Below are 16,272 nucleotides of genomic sequence, written 5' to 3'. Positions count from 1 at the left end.
AGCAGTTCCATGGCCCGGGCATAGTTAGGTGTGTCTCGAATTAGCGGAAACTCGCTGGAGCTGAGTCTTGAGTAAAGAAACTGTCGTTTTTTAAGCCTCCGAAGGTGGAGGGTCCGCTGAAGAGATGTAGGCCTCGAAAACTGCAAGCCAGTGAACAAAGTCTTTCCTGGCGTGCGGCGACTGCAGATCCAGCTGCAGGCGGTCAGGTTTAATCCTGATGTCCATGGTGTAAGGAAAATCTCACTGTAATAAATTGTGGCGCTAACAATTGTACACAAAGACTCAAGAGCAGTACAAGAGAGGCTTTATTACAGTGAGATGCTATTCCTCACGGCATCTCAGTGAAACTTACGAATATTTATACAGCTCCCTGTGGGCGGAGCTAGCCGGCAGGGGCTGACCGGAGAAACCTGTAATACAGGTACGGCCATACATCCCCCCACTGCGAGCACACATATATACAGTGGTTAGATCACCACACACTGCGCCCTGAACAACAGCCACTGCACCCTGAACATCAACCACTGCCCTTTGATCGGCACCCACAGCACCTTGAAGAGCACTCACTGCAACCTGAACATTACCCACTGCACCCTGAACAGCACCCACAGCACCCTGAACAACACCCACTGCACCCTAATCATCACTAACAGCACCTTGAACAACACCCACTGCACCCTGAACGTCACCCACAGCAACCTGAACAGCTCTGATAGAAATCACATTTTGTGGTTAGCTATAGATGAGATAAATAAAAGGTTTAATTGAGAAATCATTGAGAGTAATTGACTAAATCTTATTAAGGAAATCTTAGTGAGGAAAGCTGACTAGCTGGGAATTAATCAGATGCGGCTCTAAATTCTCACATTTTGCAATGTGCTCTAGACTGGCCAGAGACCAAGGCGAGTGATAAAAGATTCCACTTCATTTCATGCAGCTGTCTTCCCAGGCCTGGACAGTTGCGTTTCCAACGTTACAGTCAGTCAGGGTCATATAACGACTTTTTGAAAACTGTATTAATCTGATTAATGTTAGAGGCATAAATGGCAAGCCATGGTATGGAAAATTACACCAAGACATTTATCTCTTGAATTGACAGACAGACAGTTTAGTCGAATTGAGTGAATTATAAATTAGTTGAAGCCAATCACAGCTGTAAAGAAGGCAAAACTTTAAGATAATGGTCTTCTTAAAAATCTCTTGTTGAGATGGAAAAATTCATTCCGGAATAAATCTATCACTTTCTGAAACCTATGTCTTGCTGCTGCCTTTCCTATCGGCATTTTTCTTTTGTTTAAATCAATCGTAATTTTGTACTATGTATCATGATTTGAAGAATTACCACGATTTGTATTTTAAACTCAACCACTGTATTCGCTAAAGACAATTAATCTGACCTAAGTTTGCATTGTAACCAAGAGTTTACCAGTAGACACTAAAAGCTGACAATAAAGTTCAACATAACTTTGCCAAAACATCACAGCCTGAATCTCTGTTTATTTGGGAATTAAGAAGGGAAAACGCATTTCCAGGGTTCCGAATAGACACACAGATCCATCAACTGGCACTGCGAGCAGCTGAACACGCCAACTGGAGCTGTGAGACGAATGGCAGGAGAAGTGGACCGAAGACCGTGCCAGTGACGAGAAGCAAATCGTTAACGACAAGGCCTGAAGGCAGAATCGCTGACCGGAAGACCGAACTTTGACTTCAATCCAAAGATCGGCGGGATTGAGGCAGCACGGTAGCATTGTGGATAGCATAATTGCTTCACAGCTCCAGGGTCCCAGGTTCTATTCCAGCTTGGGTCACTGTCTGTGCGGAGTCTGCACATCCTCCCCGTATGTGCGTGGGTTTCCTCCGGGTGCTCCGGTTTCCTCCCACAGTCCAAAGATGTGTAGGTCAGGTGGATTGGCCATGATAAATTGCCCTTAGTGTCCAAAATTGCTCTTAGTGTTGGGAGGGGTTATGGGTATAGGATGGAGGTGTTGACCTTGGGTAGGGTGCTCTTTCCAAGAGCTGGTGCAGACTTGATGGGCCGAATGGCCTCCTTCTGCACTGTAAATTCTATGATTCTATGAAAACAAAAATCATCTTTACCTCATTAAAAGTCTTAAGCCGCAATGGCTCACGAAACTTCCCCCTACCAACGAAAGAACCTTAAAAGAAAAGATTGTGCAATTGAGTGAAGGTGCAAATCTATTATCAGACGTATTATCTCGGTGTAATTTGGTATATGGTTCGGCGCTACAGGTATACAAATTACGACCTACGACTCACAGAGTCCACGATTTGCAGCCCAGGTCAGAAACCTTTTCGGAAGAGTTATGGGGGGGGCGATAGTCCAAAGTGCGACAGGAGTACTTCTCCCACAAATGTCCCCACTGCTTCCAAGGGTGGAGCAGAGCACCCCACAACCTCGAAAGGCAGCCGAGTTCCACCAGACGTGTCTACTGATGATATGTTCGGAGATCGTAAATCTTCTATTAATCGGCAGTTTGATTTGTCCGACACAAATACGGAAATTGAATTAAAATGAAACATTCCCAAGGCCCAACGGACCCTTGAAAATATAAAGAGAGTTTGGGGGGAAACTACCCGAATGGTCCATCAGCATGTTATATGGTTTCTTGCGGTAATGGGACAGCTCAGTAGGCGACAGGAGACAATCGCCAACACAAAGCATGATCGCGAACTTAAAACTGCCAAAGGTCAAGTCCAGGTAGTCTGTGAGCGATTGCAGAAATCAAAACCTGAGCTTGAACAATTAGAAACCGTATTGAGCGAACACAAAAAAACTAAAACTTCATTAACCGACTCGGACTCCAGAGTTCAACAATTACTATCACAAATTGATGAATTGTATTCCCAAAATGCCGGGCTACAAAAGGAAAATACCCAATTATTTAATGAGACTTATACTCTGGAGACTAAAATGGACGACATAATGAGTCATAACAGATTGCTGAGAGAAAATTTGGCGGCTCTGAAGCCGGCAAACCCTCAGCTATTTCTCAATTCTCCAGCCCAAACAATTCCGCCATATGTGGAGTCAGGATTAATTCAGACCCCGACTATACCTACATCTAGTACATCTAGTCCGCCCATGGCGACCAAATTAAATCCAATGGCATTGTCGCCAGCCGCTGCTGCCATGGCAACTATGAATCCTCTGACACAGATTCCACAACTGTGGTCCGGCCAACAAAACCCCATGTCCGTTCCGGGTTCAATGGCCCTTGTTCCCACGAACGCTCAACTTCAGCCTGCCACCACAGCCGCCTACAATGCGAGTGTAGTCGGCCAAAACACCCAGCTAACCCCGATTCGATGGCCTCCCGGGGCAGCTTTAGCAGGCTCCGAGATTGTTATCACTACACGAGGCGCTGAACAAAGCAAACTAGTTAGCTCGGACGATGACGGTGATGCAAACAACGAACCTAGTGGCAGGACATGAACATTACGAATCGCCCTATTACGCACCAAACGGGTTACGGTTGAAGAGGCCGAAACAACCGAAAACAATGTAACAATCACTAAATCTCAATACACTCGACATTGTGTTCATGATACGGCAGACCCCGATAAAGTTGATCGATGGTCCAAAGAACTCCCGCAGCCTAAAAATGGGGGTGGGGGGGGGTATCCACCTGGGATCAGCTAGAGTGCTGACAGAATATTTACAGTCTCCATTAGTCAGATGGTGTACAGGTTTTGTCCATGATGATTAATGCCCGCGATAGTCAAATACTCTCGAAAGAAGTTCAGGCAGCCCTTGGCGATGATTTACAAAATCTGGTAGCGGGGTGGCAGGCAATTAAAGAGTGGCTATTAAGATTCAACCCACCTAAAACTGACGGGGGTAAAATAACATCCTGTGTTCAAAAGCATTTGGAGAATCTCAGAGTATGAGGAAAGTTTGGAAGGAGCTTTCTGGAATGGAACTCCAGGAAGGAGAGAGGATTTGGAATACAAGTACCCTAGAACTATTCAAGACTGCTTTTGTCGCTGGTTTGAGACCTGAAGTGTCTAATGCCCTAAACATGTTTTTTCCTGAATGGGAACTAGTGGGTACTACCTTCAGAACCTTCATAGAATGATGCATTCAACTGGACCGTGGCTTGGAAATTAAAGTCCGAGCTCTCTGTCCTAGCCCTCAGCCCTAGCCCATAGCGGCAGCCGCTGCAAGTAGCGCAGAAACCCCAGCAGAAAATCCTACTCCTCCTCCTCCGATAACACCAACCCCGGCCCTTGTTCTTGCTGCTCCGCTAAAGGATTCCAAGGAAATAGGGAAATGCCATTTTTGTAGTAAAAGAACACCATTGGGCAAAATCATGCCGTTTCAAGATATAGGGGGACAAAAGACATGATTACAATTGTGACTCATACTACTGAGACCTGCCCCCTGACTCAATATGACTGAGATCCGCCCCATGACTCACCATGACCCGCCCCGTAACTCGGGGATCTGCCCCAAAACACGTCTCACAGAGACCAACATAAGCCCCGCCCACTTACACCACGCAGAGACAAACTCGATGACGCTTTTATTGACAGGGTCACTAGATTAGCCCCACGACACAAAAGGGCGCTGCTCGACGCAGCAAAAAACTAACGCATCCCATTCACACTGAGTCCATTCATGTAGCGTTACATGCTTTACTTGAGAACAGAAAGGATGGACTGTATATATCATTGAGAGTGGGAGGCCAACAAATAGAATTTCTTCTTGACGCTGGAGCTGAATTAACCTGTCTTCTGCAAAAATGTTCTCACTTGTTTCCCTTAAAAAGACAAGTGATTCAAGCTTAAGCAGCAGAAGGTGATCCATTAACCCTTCAAGAAACAGAGCCCAAGTTGCTTCAATTGGGCCCACATGAACTAATGGCCTCCATCTGGATAGACCCAGTAACCCAGGCCCTGGGGCATGGATATATTAGCTCAATTAAATTCTTCTCTTAATTTTGAGAATGGAAAAGTCACATGGTCCATCAGACATCTCAAAAAGAGCCAACTGGAGTGTTAGATGTTTAGCTGCTGTTGTATAAAGAGTCAAAGTTTCTGCTCCTTTTCCACAATCACCTTTATTTCACTTTAACGGACTCTGCACAAAACTCTATCTTCACATCACCAGCCTCTGAGACAGTCAGAGCTCGTGAGCAGTAACTAGAACAAACACTATGTGGTAGTAAGATAGTCTGGTCAGGTTAGCCTCAGGTCTCCAGTCAAGTCAGCATAGTGTCAACCCACAGTTAAAGTATGTATTATAGTTAAGTGTTCAATAAAATCGAGTTGCATTTCTTCAAGTGTTGGAAGCCTGTCTCTCTCACTGCTGCAGCAAACGCAGTCCTCGTAGATGCAGCTTACCCAACACATCATGGTACCAGTGAGTCATGCTCGTGTTTGACGGACCTACCTTGAGATAATCTGCCTTTGACCAGCGATCAGCCATCCGGTAACATGGACAGCGTCCGCCCTCCCCAGCAGCTCCGCATCGCCGGCAACCTCGGTGCCAACTGGAAGATTTTCAAGCAGAAGTTCCAGCTGTATCTTGAAGACACTGACCTCGAGGCCGCATCAGAGGCCAGGAAGATCGCTCTCTTCCTTTCTACAGCCGGGGACCACGCTATCCACATCTTTAACTCCCTCACCTTTGCTGAAGGCGAAGACAAGACAAAGTTTAAAACAGTCCTGCTGAAGTTCGACAGCCACTGTGACATCAAAGTCAATGAGAGCTTTGAACGTTATGTGTTCCAGCAGAGGCTTCAGAGTAAGGATGAACCTTTTCAGTCCTTTTTAACCCATCTCCGCATCCTTGCGCAGTAATGCAACTATGACTCGACTACTGATTCCACGATCCGGGATCAGATCGTTTTCGGGGTCCATTCCGATCCTCTTCGCCAGCAGCTCCTAAAAGTAAAGCAGCTCACCCTTACCATCGCCATCGAGACCTGCGTCCTCCACGAGCACGCTAATAACCGGTACTCCCATATCAGGGCGGCAGAAACGGCACGGCAAAACCCCCACGATGCGGAACGGGTGCAGGACATCAATCAAATGCAGGGCCTGAGTCTGGATGAGGGTGGCCATTTCACACACCTTTCCCAGGATCCAACGCATGCGTGCCACGACCGAGGTGACGGCGAGACCGCGTATGTCGTTCGACCGCACTGCGCATGCGTGGTGGCGCACGGAACGTCCTGACATCGGCACCATGACGTGTTCCAACTGAGGCTCCGCCCATTTAAAGCGGCAATGTCCTGCAAAATCTTGACGCTGTGTCCAGTGTGGCAAGCTTGGCCACTACGCAGCCCTTTGCAGATCTGCTCCACTGCCCAACACACAGCGATCCCAGCCACAGCACAGGAGCATTCAGTCAGTACAGCAACCCGTCACAGACTCCGACAGTCTACAGATCCTGACACTGAGGGCCTCAAATCCCCATTCCGGGTGGGCATCATCACCAAGCATACGCTGCCTTTCGCAACGATGGTGAAACAACTCCCAATAATGAGCATTGATCTGGACGACGAGTGGTGTGCCACCCTTACGGTTAACAAGGCTCGCATACGCCTCAAGCTGGACACTGGCGCTTCAGCAAACCTCATTTCAAAGTGACCTTGACACCATGTGCGTCAAGCCAAGCATTCTTCCACCGGCCTGCCAGCTCCTCGACTACAATGGCAATGCCATTGCTGCCAGTGGCTCATGCCAGCTTGTGGTATCCCATCGTTCTTCAAAAGCAACGCTGCGCTTTGAAATTGTAGGAACCAACAGATCTTCCCTGCTCGGTGCTCGGGCCTGCAAACTCCTGAACCTTGTGCAGCGGGTTCACACCATGTCGTCCGCAGAGGCAACGGCCTCGCCAGATGTTAACTTCCAGGCTCAACTCGATGACATCATAGCGCAATATCATAGCGTGTTTGAAGATATGGGCACACTCCCTTACCGATACAAAATCCTGTTGAAGCCAAATGCCACCCCTGTGGTCCACGCACCATGTCGGGTGCCGGCACCCCTTAAGGACCGCCTCAAGCAGCAGCTGCAAGACCTCCAGGACCAGGGCGCATTTCTAAGGTCACGGAACCCACGGACTGGGTTAGCTCCATGGTTTGTGTCAAAAAGCCGTCAGGGGAACTTCGAATCTGTATCGACCCCAAAGATTTGAACCGTAACATCATCAGGGAACACTACCCTATACCTAAATGAGAAGTGCTAACCAGCGAGATGGCTCATGCCAAGTTCTTCACGAAGCTGGATGCCTCCAAGGGGTTTTGGCAAATACAGCTGGACGCGTCCAGTCGAAAGCTGTGCACATTCAACACCCCGTTTGGTTGCTACTGTTACAACCGAATGCCCTTTGGCATCATCTCCGCTTCAGAGGTGTTCCACTGCATAATGGAACAAATGATGGAGGGCATCGAGGGGGTGCGGGGAACGTCGATGATATCATTATCTGGTCCACAACTCCTCATGAGCACATCGATCACCTCAAGCGGGTGTTCCACAGGATCCACGAGCGTGGCCTCCGACTCAGCAGAGCCAAATGCTCGTTCAGTCAACCAGAATTCGTCGCCCGCCACAGAGACTGAATTTATAGACTGCATGTTGCATTACCTTGTTATCTCATCGTTTACATATCTGTACATATCGTTTTTTTTCTTTTGTGTTATCTGCCCTCTATGTGCACTAGACACCTTCCCATGTATATAAGTTAGAATATTCTGTATATAGTCAGGTTCCTGTACACATACTCACTATTTATTGACCTGAACACATTTTTTAAAAAAGGGCGGGAGGGAGATGTCATAATATACATCCGTGTCAGGACACGACCACTATAAAGCCAGAGGGTACTAGTTTTCCCGCTCTCTCGGGATCCAGCCTCTGAGACAGTCAGAGCTCGTGAGCAGTAACTAGAACAAACACTATGTGGTAGTCAGATAGTCTGGTCAGGTTAGCCTCAGGTCTCCAGTCAAGTCAGCATAGTGTCAACCCACAGTTAAAGCATGTATTATAGTTAAGTGTTCAATAAAATCGAGTTGCATTTCTTCAAGTGTTGGAAGCCTGTCTCTCTCACTACTGCAGCAAACGCAGTCCTCGTAGACCCAGCTTACCCAACACATGCTATTTAGGATTCATTGTCCCCTTCATCCGCCATTCCCCTTCCCTTTCTCTAGCCGATGTTGTGAACGCAAACTCAAAATATGGACATCTCATCCCACAGTTTGACAGATATCTACCTACCAATATCATCAAAAGGTCTAAACGTAAGATCACAGGGGCTGAGAAATTCTTCTCTGCTCTTATCCCTGCCTATGGCGTCATCGTATTGGCCAGAGAATACATTAAATTGGCCGCAGCCTGAGAGAAAATAGCCAATGACACTGCCCAAGCCCTCAGTAGCATTTTAGCCGAGATGCTAGCCATTCGAACTGTGGCTTTACAGAATCGATGGCACTTGACTCTTTGCGAGCCGAAAAAGTGTTGAACCTCCATCCCAGATAACTCAGAAGAAATCAAAAGCTTAGCAACAGATATCCTAGAAGAAGTTAGGAAACTTTACCAACCCTCTGACAACACTCTTTGGGATGGGTTTCCGGATGGTAGGGAGGCACAGGAATTTCTATCATTCAGGGACTTCCCTTATTTTGCATAGTTGGACTTGTCATTTACGCAGTGATCTCACTGATCAGATGCGTTGACCAATGTATGGCTACCCATAATGCCCCACCAATCAAAGTGGTTCATGGTAGTCCAACTGCACCAACAGCCCATGACATTGAAAAAGGCTCATACTATGGAACTGTTATTTACTGCATTATTATTGGATTATTAACCAATCATTACTGAATCATAGAATCAACTTCAATTATTAATGAATTGTTATTGTACTATATCATCACCTTTTTTGAATAAAATACTTCCAGAATACTTGTAACGCTTGCAGAGCTTTGCCCGTTCCATTGTTGAAGGCTGTCCTCAACAATTAAAGACAATGTGAATGAGTTCCTCCCTGCGCTTATTTCTATCCTGTTGCATTTCTTCTTTAATTTCTCTTTGTTATTTTGATTCATCTTATTAATCTTTAGAAGAATCAAAGAGGGGACTGATAGAAATCAGATTTTGTGGTTACCCAAGGTGCACCCAAACATCACCCACTACACCCCGAACATCACCCACTGAACCCTGATCAGCACCCACTGCACCCTGATCAGCACCCACTGCACCCTAAACATCACCCACTGCTCCCTGAACAGCACCCACTGCACCCTAAACATCACCCACTGCTCCCTGAACAGCACCTACTGCACCCTGAACATCACCCACTACACCCCGAACGTCACCCACTGCTCCCTGAACAGCACCCACTGCACCCTGAACATCATCCACTACACCCCGAACATCACCCACTGCACCCTGATCAGCACCCACTGCACCCTGAACATCACCCACTGCTCCCTGATCAGCATCCACTGCACCCTAAACATCACCCACAGCTCCCTGATCAGCATCCACTGCACCCTGAACAGCACCTACTGCACCCTGAACAGCACCCACTGCACCCTAAACATCACCCACTGCACCCTGATCAGCACCCACTGCACCCTAAACATCACCCACTGCTCCCTGAACAGCACCCACTGCACCCTGAACATCACCCACTACACCCCGAACATCACCCACTGCACCCTGATCAGCACCCACTGCACCCTAAACATCACCCACTGCACCCTGAACAGCACCCACTGCTCCCTGAACAGCACCCACTGCACCCTGAACATCACCCACTACACCCCGAACATCACCCACTGCACCCTGATCAGCACCCACTGCTCCCTGAACAGCACCCACTGCACCCTGAACAGCACCCACAGCACCCTGATCAACACCCACAGCACCCTGATCAACACCCACAGCACCCTGAACAACACCCACAGCACCCTGATCAACACCCACATCACCCTGATCAACACCCACAGCACCCTGATCAACACCAACAGCACCCTGAACAGCACCCACAGCACCCTGATCAATACCCACAGCACCCTGAACAGCACCCACAGCACCCTGATCAATACCCACAGCACACTGATCAACACCCACAGCAGCCTGAACAGCACCCACAGCACCCTGAACAACACCCACAGCACCCTGAACAACACCAACAGCAGCCTGAACAGCACCCACAGCACCCTGAACAACACCCACAGCACCCTGAACAACACCAACAGCAGCCTGAACAGCACCCACAGCACCCTGAACACTCACAGCAGCCTGAACAGCACCCACAGCACCCTGAACAACACCCACAGCACCCTGAACACTCACAGCAGCCTGAACAACACCCACAGCAGCCTGAACACTCACAGCAGCCTGAACAGCAGCATAAACTGTACGCACAGCACCCTGATCAACACCCACAGCACCCTGAACAACACCCACAGCACCCTGAACAACACCCACAGTAGCCTGAACAACACCCACAGCACCCTGAACAACACTCACAGCACCCTGATCAACACCCACAGCACCCTGAACAACACCCACAGCACCCTGAACAACACCAACAGCACCCTGAACAACACCAACAGCAGCCTGAACAGCACCCACAGCACCCTGAACATCACCCACTGCACCCTGAACATCACCCACTGCACCCTGAACAACACCCACTGCACCCTGAACAACACTCACAGCACCCTGAACATCACCCACTGCACCCTGAACAGCACCCACTGCACCCTGAACAGCACCCACAGCAGCCTGAACAACACTCACAGCACCCTGAACAACACCAACAGCAGCCTGAACAGCACCCACAGCACCCTGAACAACACCCACAGCACCCTGAACAACACCCACAGCACCCTGAACAGCACCCACAGCAGCCTGATCAACACCCACAGCACCCTGAACAACACTCACAGCACCCTGAACAACACTCACAGCACTCTGAACAACACCCACAGCACCCTGAACACCACCCACAGCACCCTGATCAACACCAACAGCAGCCTGAACAGCACCCACAGCACCCTGAACAACACTCACAGCAGCCTGAACAACACCCACAGCACCCTGAACAACACTCACAGCAGCCTGAACAACACCCACAGCACCCTGATCAACACCAACAGCAGCCTGAACAGCACCCACAGCAGCCTTAACAGCAGCATAAACTGTACGCATAGCACCCTGAGCTGCACCCACAGCACCCTGAACATCACACACAGCACCCTGAACAGCACCCACAGCACCCTGAACAACACCAACAGCACCCTGAACAACACCAACAGCACCCTGAACAACACACACAGCACCCTGAGCTGCACCCACAGCACCCTGAACATCACACACAGCAGGAAAATGCTGGCCCCTGTTACTCAGGAGGTCTGAACAATGCATTTGGAAAAGCATATTATGATTGGGACAACTAAAGTCAACATGGTTTTACCAAATTTATGTTTGACAAATTTATCAGCCTTTTCTGAGGACGTTACTGGTAGGGTAGATAAATGTAATATGTGTGGATTTCCAAAGTCGGTCAAGTGCCGCACAAAAGGTTACTATAGTCCAAGGGCACATGGAGCTGGGCTGACATTTAGCACAGATAGGGGCTTGCTAATGATACAGAATTAGGTGGAAATGCAAGGAATGAAGGCGACACAAAGGGATTGTGATGAATGGTATCGGTATAACTGCTGTAACTGTACCTTGCCTTTAATACATTGGCCCTTTAAGACCGGGCTTGGAACCCTGGGGGACGGCGCCATTGGCTCCGCCCCCAGGAAACGGTATATAAGGTGATGCTCACTGGGCAGCAGGCTGTGAGCACACTTCTCGGCAGCTGTCCGGTTCTCTGATAATTAAAGCCTTTGAATTACTTATCTTCTCTCCTGAGTCATAATTGAGGGTATCTCAGAGATCATAGAATCACTACAGTGCAGAAGGAAGCCATTCAGCCCATCGAGTCTGCACTAACCCTCCCAAAGATTTCCCCACCTAGGCCCACTCCCCGCCCCATCCCTGTAACCCTACCTAACCTTTGAACACTAAGGGGCAACTTAGCATGGCCAATCCACCTAACCCACGCATTTTTGGACATTAAGGGGCAATTTAGCATGGCCAATCTGCCTAACCTACACATCTTGGGACATGAAGGGGCAATTTAGCATGGCCCTAATCTTTGGAATCTGGGAGGAAACCGGAGCACTCAGAGAAAATCCACGCAGATACATTAAATTGTGTGTATATCCGCTGGAGTTTAGTAGAATGAGAGGCGGTCGCATTGAAACATCCAAAATTACAAAGATGTTTTGACAGGTCTTAGAAATTATTTACCCCTGGCAAGTTTCAGGATAAGGGGCTGATCATTTAGGACTGAGAAGAGGAGTAATTTCTTCACTCAAAGAGTCTGTGAATTTTTGAAATTCTCGAGCTCAGAAGGTTGTGGATGTTCTATTAGTGAATATATTTAATAATAATTAATAATCTTTATTAGTTGTGGTGATCCACCACTGTGTAAATATGTGTGTGCCTGTATTAGGGGATGTACAGCAGTACCTGTATAACAGGTTTGTCGGTAGACCCTGCCGGCTAGCTCCGCCCACAGGGAGCCGTATAAATATGCATGAGTTCTCCTGAGCTGCCATTCTACCAGCTGCAGTCGAAGGATAAACATCTCACGGTAATTCTGGGCGCGATTCTCCGCAAATGCGGATGCGCAGTTGGCGTATTTCTCCTCAGCCGCCCGGCAAGATGTGGTGGCTTGATCTTGCCGGGCGGCGGAGGGGAAAGAGTGCGTCCGTTTTTGACGCTGGCCCGACGATCGTGGGCACTGATCGTGGGCCTGTCCCCTCCCGAGCACATTCGTGGTTCTCTCCTGCCAATCGGGTCTCTAGATGCCCCAAACGGGCATCTGGTGCCCGTTTCACGACGGCAGTGAGCAGGTGTGTTTGCTGCCGTGTTGAAACGGGCGTGAAGGCCCGGCCGCTCGGCCCATCGGCCTCGGAGAATCGCCGCTCGCCGTAAAAAACGCCGAGCAGCGATTCGTGGCGTGGGTCGGGCGTGGGGAGGGGGGGGGGAGAGAATAGCGGGAGGGCGTGAAAAATGTCGGGAGGCCCTCCCGCTATTCTCCCACCCGGCGTGGGGGGTGAAGAATCGCGCCCTCAGCCTCTCTTGTACCGATTCGAGTCTTTGTCTGCAATTGATAGCGCATCAATTTATTACCGTGAGATTTTCCGCATCATGGACATCAGAATAAAACCCGATCGCTTGCAGCTGGATCCGCAATCGCCAAACGCCAGAAAAGACTTTAATCACTGGCTGGCTTGCTTCGAGGCCTCAGCGGACCCCGCACCGGCGGAAGCTCAGAAAATTCAACTCCTCTACTCCAGGTTGAGCTCCAGCGTGTTCCCGCTGATACAGGACGCGCCGAACTACGCACGCGCCATGGAACTTCTCAAATAATTTTTTTTTTTAAATAAATAAATTTAGAGTACCCAATTCATTTTTTCCAATTAAGGGGCAATTTAGCGTGGCCAATCCACCTAGCCTGCACATCTTTGGGTTGTGGGGGCGAAACCCACGCAGACACGGGGAGAATGTACAAACTCCACACAGACAGTGACCCAGAGCCGGGATCGAACCTGGGACCTCGGCGCCATGGGGCTGCAGGGCTAACCCACTGCGCCACCGTGCTGCCCCTTCTCAAAGAAAATTACGTCCAGTCGACGAACACTCTGTTTGCGAGGCATGTACTCGCCACTCGTGTCCAGCTACCGGGTGAGTCAATTGAGGACTTCTGGTGAGCCCTTACCCCTCTAGTACGGGACTGCGAGTGCCAGGCCGTCACGGCCATGGAACATTCCAATCTCCTCATGCGAGATGCATTTGTGACGGGGATTGCATCGGACCCCATCCGGCAAGGACTGCTGGAAGGGGCCGCACTCGATCTAGCGGAGACAAAGACTTTAGCGCTCTCCATGACGGTCACTTCGCGTAACGTGCAGTCCTACCCCGCCTGCCTGCTCGGCCCGCGCCGCAACCTGCAAATCCTGCGACAAGAAGGGTCACTTTGCAGCGGTGTGTCAGGCCCGCGCAGTTGCCGCTATCGCGCCCTACCTCTCCCCCTTTCCTCAGCCAATCGCACAATGGGCGCCGCCGTCCTCTGCTCCCGGGGCCATGTGCGACCAGTGGGTGCCGCCATCTTCTTCCCCCAGGTCCACGTGCGGCCAGTGAGCACCACCATCTTGCCCCACACCCGCAACGTGCGCTCCATGGTCGCACCATCTTGCCCCGCCCCCGCAACGTGCGCTGCATGGGCGCCGCCATCTTCTCCCCCACAGGTACTTCAGACCCTGCCATTTTGTCCTCCCCTCGGGACTGGACCACAGGACCTGGGTCGCTGCCGCTCCTCGTCGGGCTCTTCGGACGATCGCCTGCTACTCGCCTCCATGACGCTCGACCAATCCCGTCCTCACAACCTGGCTACCGCTTCAACGACGGTGCTCATCAACGGCCATGTGATCTACTGCCTACTTGACTCCGGGAGCACCGATAGCTTCATCCATCCGGACACGGTAAGGCGCTGCTCCCTCGCGTTCCATCCTGCCAACCAGCGGATCTCCCTGGCCTCCGGATCTCACTCTGTCCCGATCTGAGGTTTCTGCCTGGTCAACCTCACCGTACAAGGCGTTGAATTCAGCGGTTTCCGCCTGTACGTTCTTCCCAACCTCTGTGCGACACTTTCACTGGGCCTGGATTTCCAAAGTAACCTCCAGAGCCTCACCCTCAAATTCGGCAGGCCCCTACCCCCACTCACCATTTGCGGCCTCACGACCCTCAAGGTTGACCCTCCCTCCCTCTTTGCCAATCTGACTGCAGATTGCAAGCCCGTCGCCACCAGGGGCAGACGGTACAGCACCCAGGACAAGACCTTCATCAGGTCCGAAGTCCAGCGGCTGCTTCGGGAGGGTATTATCGAGGCCAGCAACAGCCCTTGGAGAGCCCAGGTGGTGGTGGTTAAAACTGGGGAGAAACACAGAATGGTCGTGGACTACAGCCAGACCATCAATCGGTACACGCAGCTCGACGCGTACCCCCTCCCTCGCATATCTGATATGGTCAATCAGATTGCACAGTACCGGGTCTTCTCAACAATTGACCTGAAATCCGCCTACCACCAGCTCCCCATTCGTAAATCGGACCATCCCTACACTGCCTTCGAGGCGGACGGTCGCCTCTATCAATTACTTAGGGTTCCCTTCGGCGTCACTAACGGGGTATCGGTATTTCACAGAGAAATGGACCGAATGGTTGACCGGTATGGACTGCAGGCCACGTTTCTGTACTTAGACAATGTCACCATCTGCGGCCACGATCAGCAGGACCATGACGCCAACCGTGCCAAATTTCTCCACACCGCATCTCTCCTCAACCTCACTTATAACAAGGAGAAGTGAGTCTTCAGCACAAACCGCTTAGCCATCCTTGGCTACGTAGTCCAAAACGGACTCCTGGGGCCCGATCCCGACCGCATGCGCCCCCTCATGGAGCTTCCCCTCCCCCACTGCCCCAAGGCTCTCAAACGATGCCTGGAGTTCTTTTCTTACTACGCCCAGTGGGTCCCACAATATGCGGACCAAGCCCGCCCACTGATCCAGTCCACGCAGTTTCCCCTCAAGTCTGAGGCACAACAGGCCTTTGCCCGTATTCGCTCAGACATAGCCAAGGCCGGGATGCACGCAGTAGACGAGACACTGCTCTTCCAAGTAGAGAGCAACGCTTCAGATGTCGCCCTTGTCGCCATTCTAAACCAGGCAGGCAGACCCGTGGCATTCTTTTCCCGCACCCTCCATGCCTCCGAAATTCGACATTCCTCAGTTGAAAAGGAGGTCCGGGCAATCATTGAAGAGGTGCGGCACTGGAGGCATTACCTGGCCGGCAGGAGATTCACTCTCCTCACTGACCAGCGGTCGGTAGCCTTCATGTTCAACAACACGCAGCGGGGCAAGATCAAAATCGATAAAATCTTGCGGTGGAGAATCGAGCTCTCCACCTATAATTACGAGATCTTGTATCGCCCCGGCAAGCTCAACAAGCCCCCAGACGCCCTCTCCCGAGGTACATGTGCCAGCGCACAAGTGAACCAGCTCCGTGCCTTGCACGAGAGCCTTTGCCATCCGGGGATCACTCGCTTGTACCATCTGATCAAAGCCCGCAATCTGCCCTACTCCGTCGAGGAAGCACGGACAGTCACCAGAGACT

This window comes from Scyliorhinus canicula, chromosome 11 (genome assembly GCF_902713615.1).
Source record: "Scyliorhinus canicula chromosome 11, sScyCan1.1, whole genome shotgun sequence".
NCBI classification, from domain to species: Eukaryota; Metazoa; Chordata; class Chondrichthyes; order Carcharhiniformes; family Scyliorhinidae; genus Scyliorhinus; species Scyliorhinus canicula.
Note: the sequence above shows the minus strand (reverse complement) of the source record.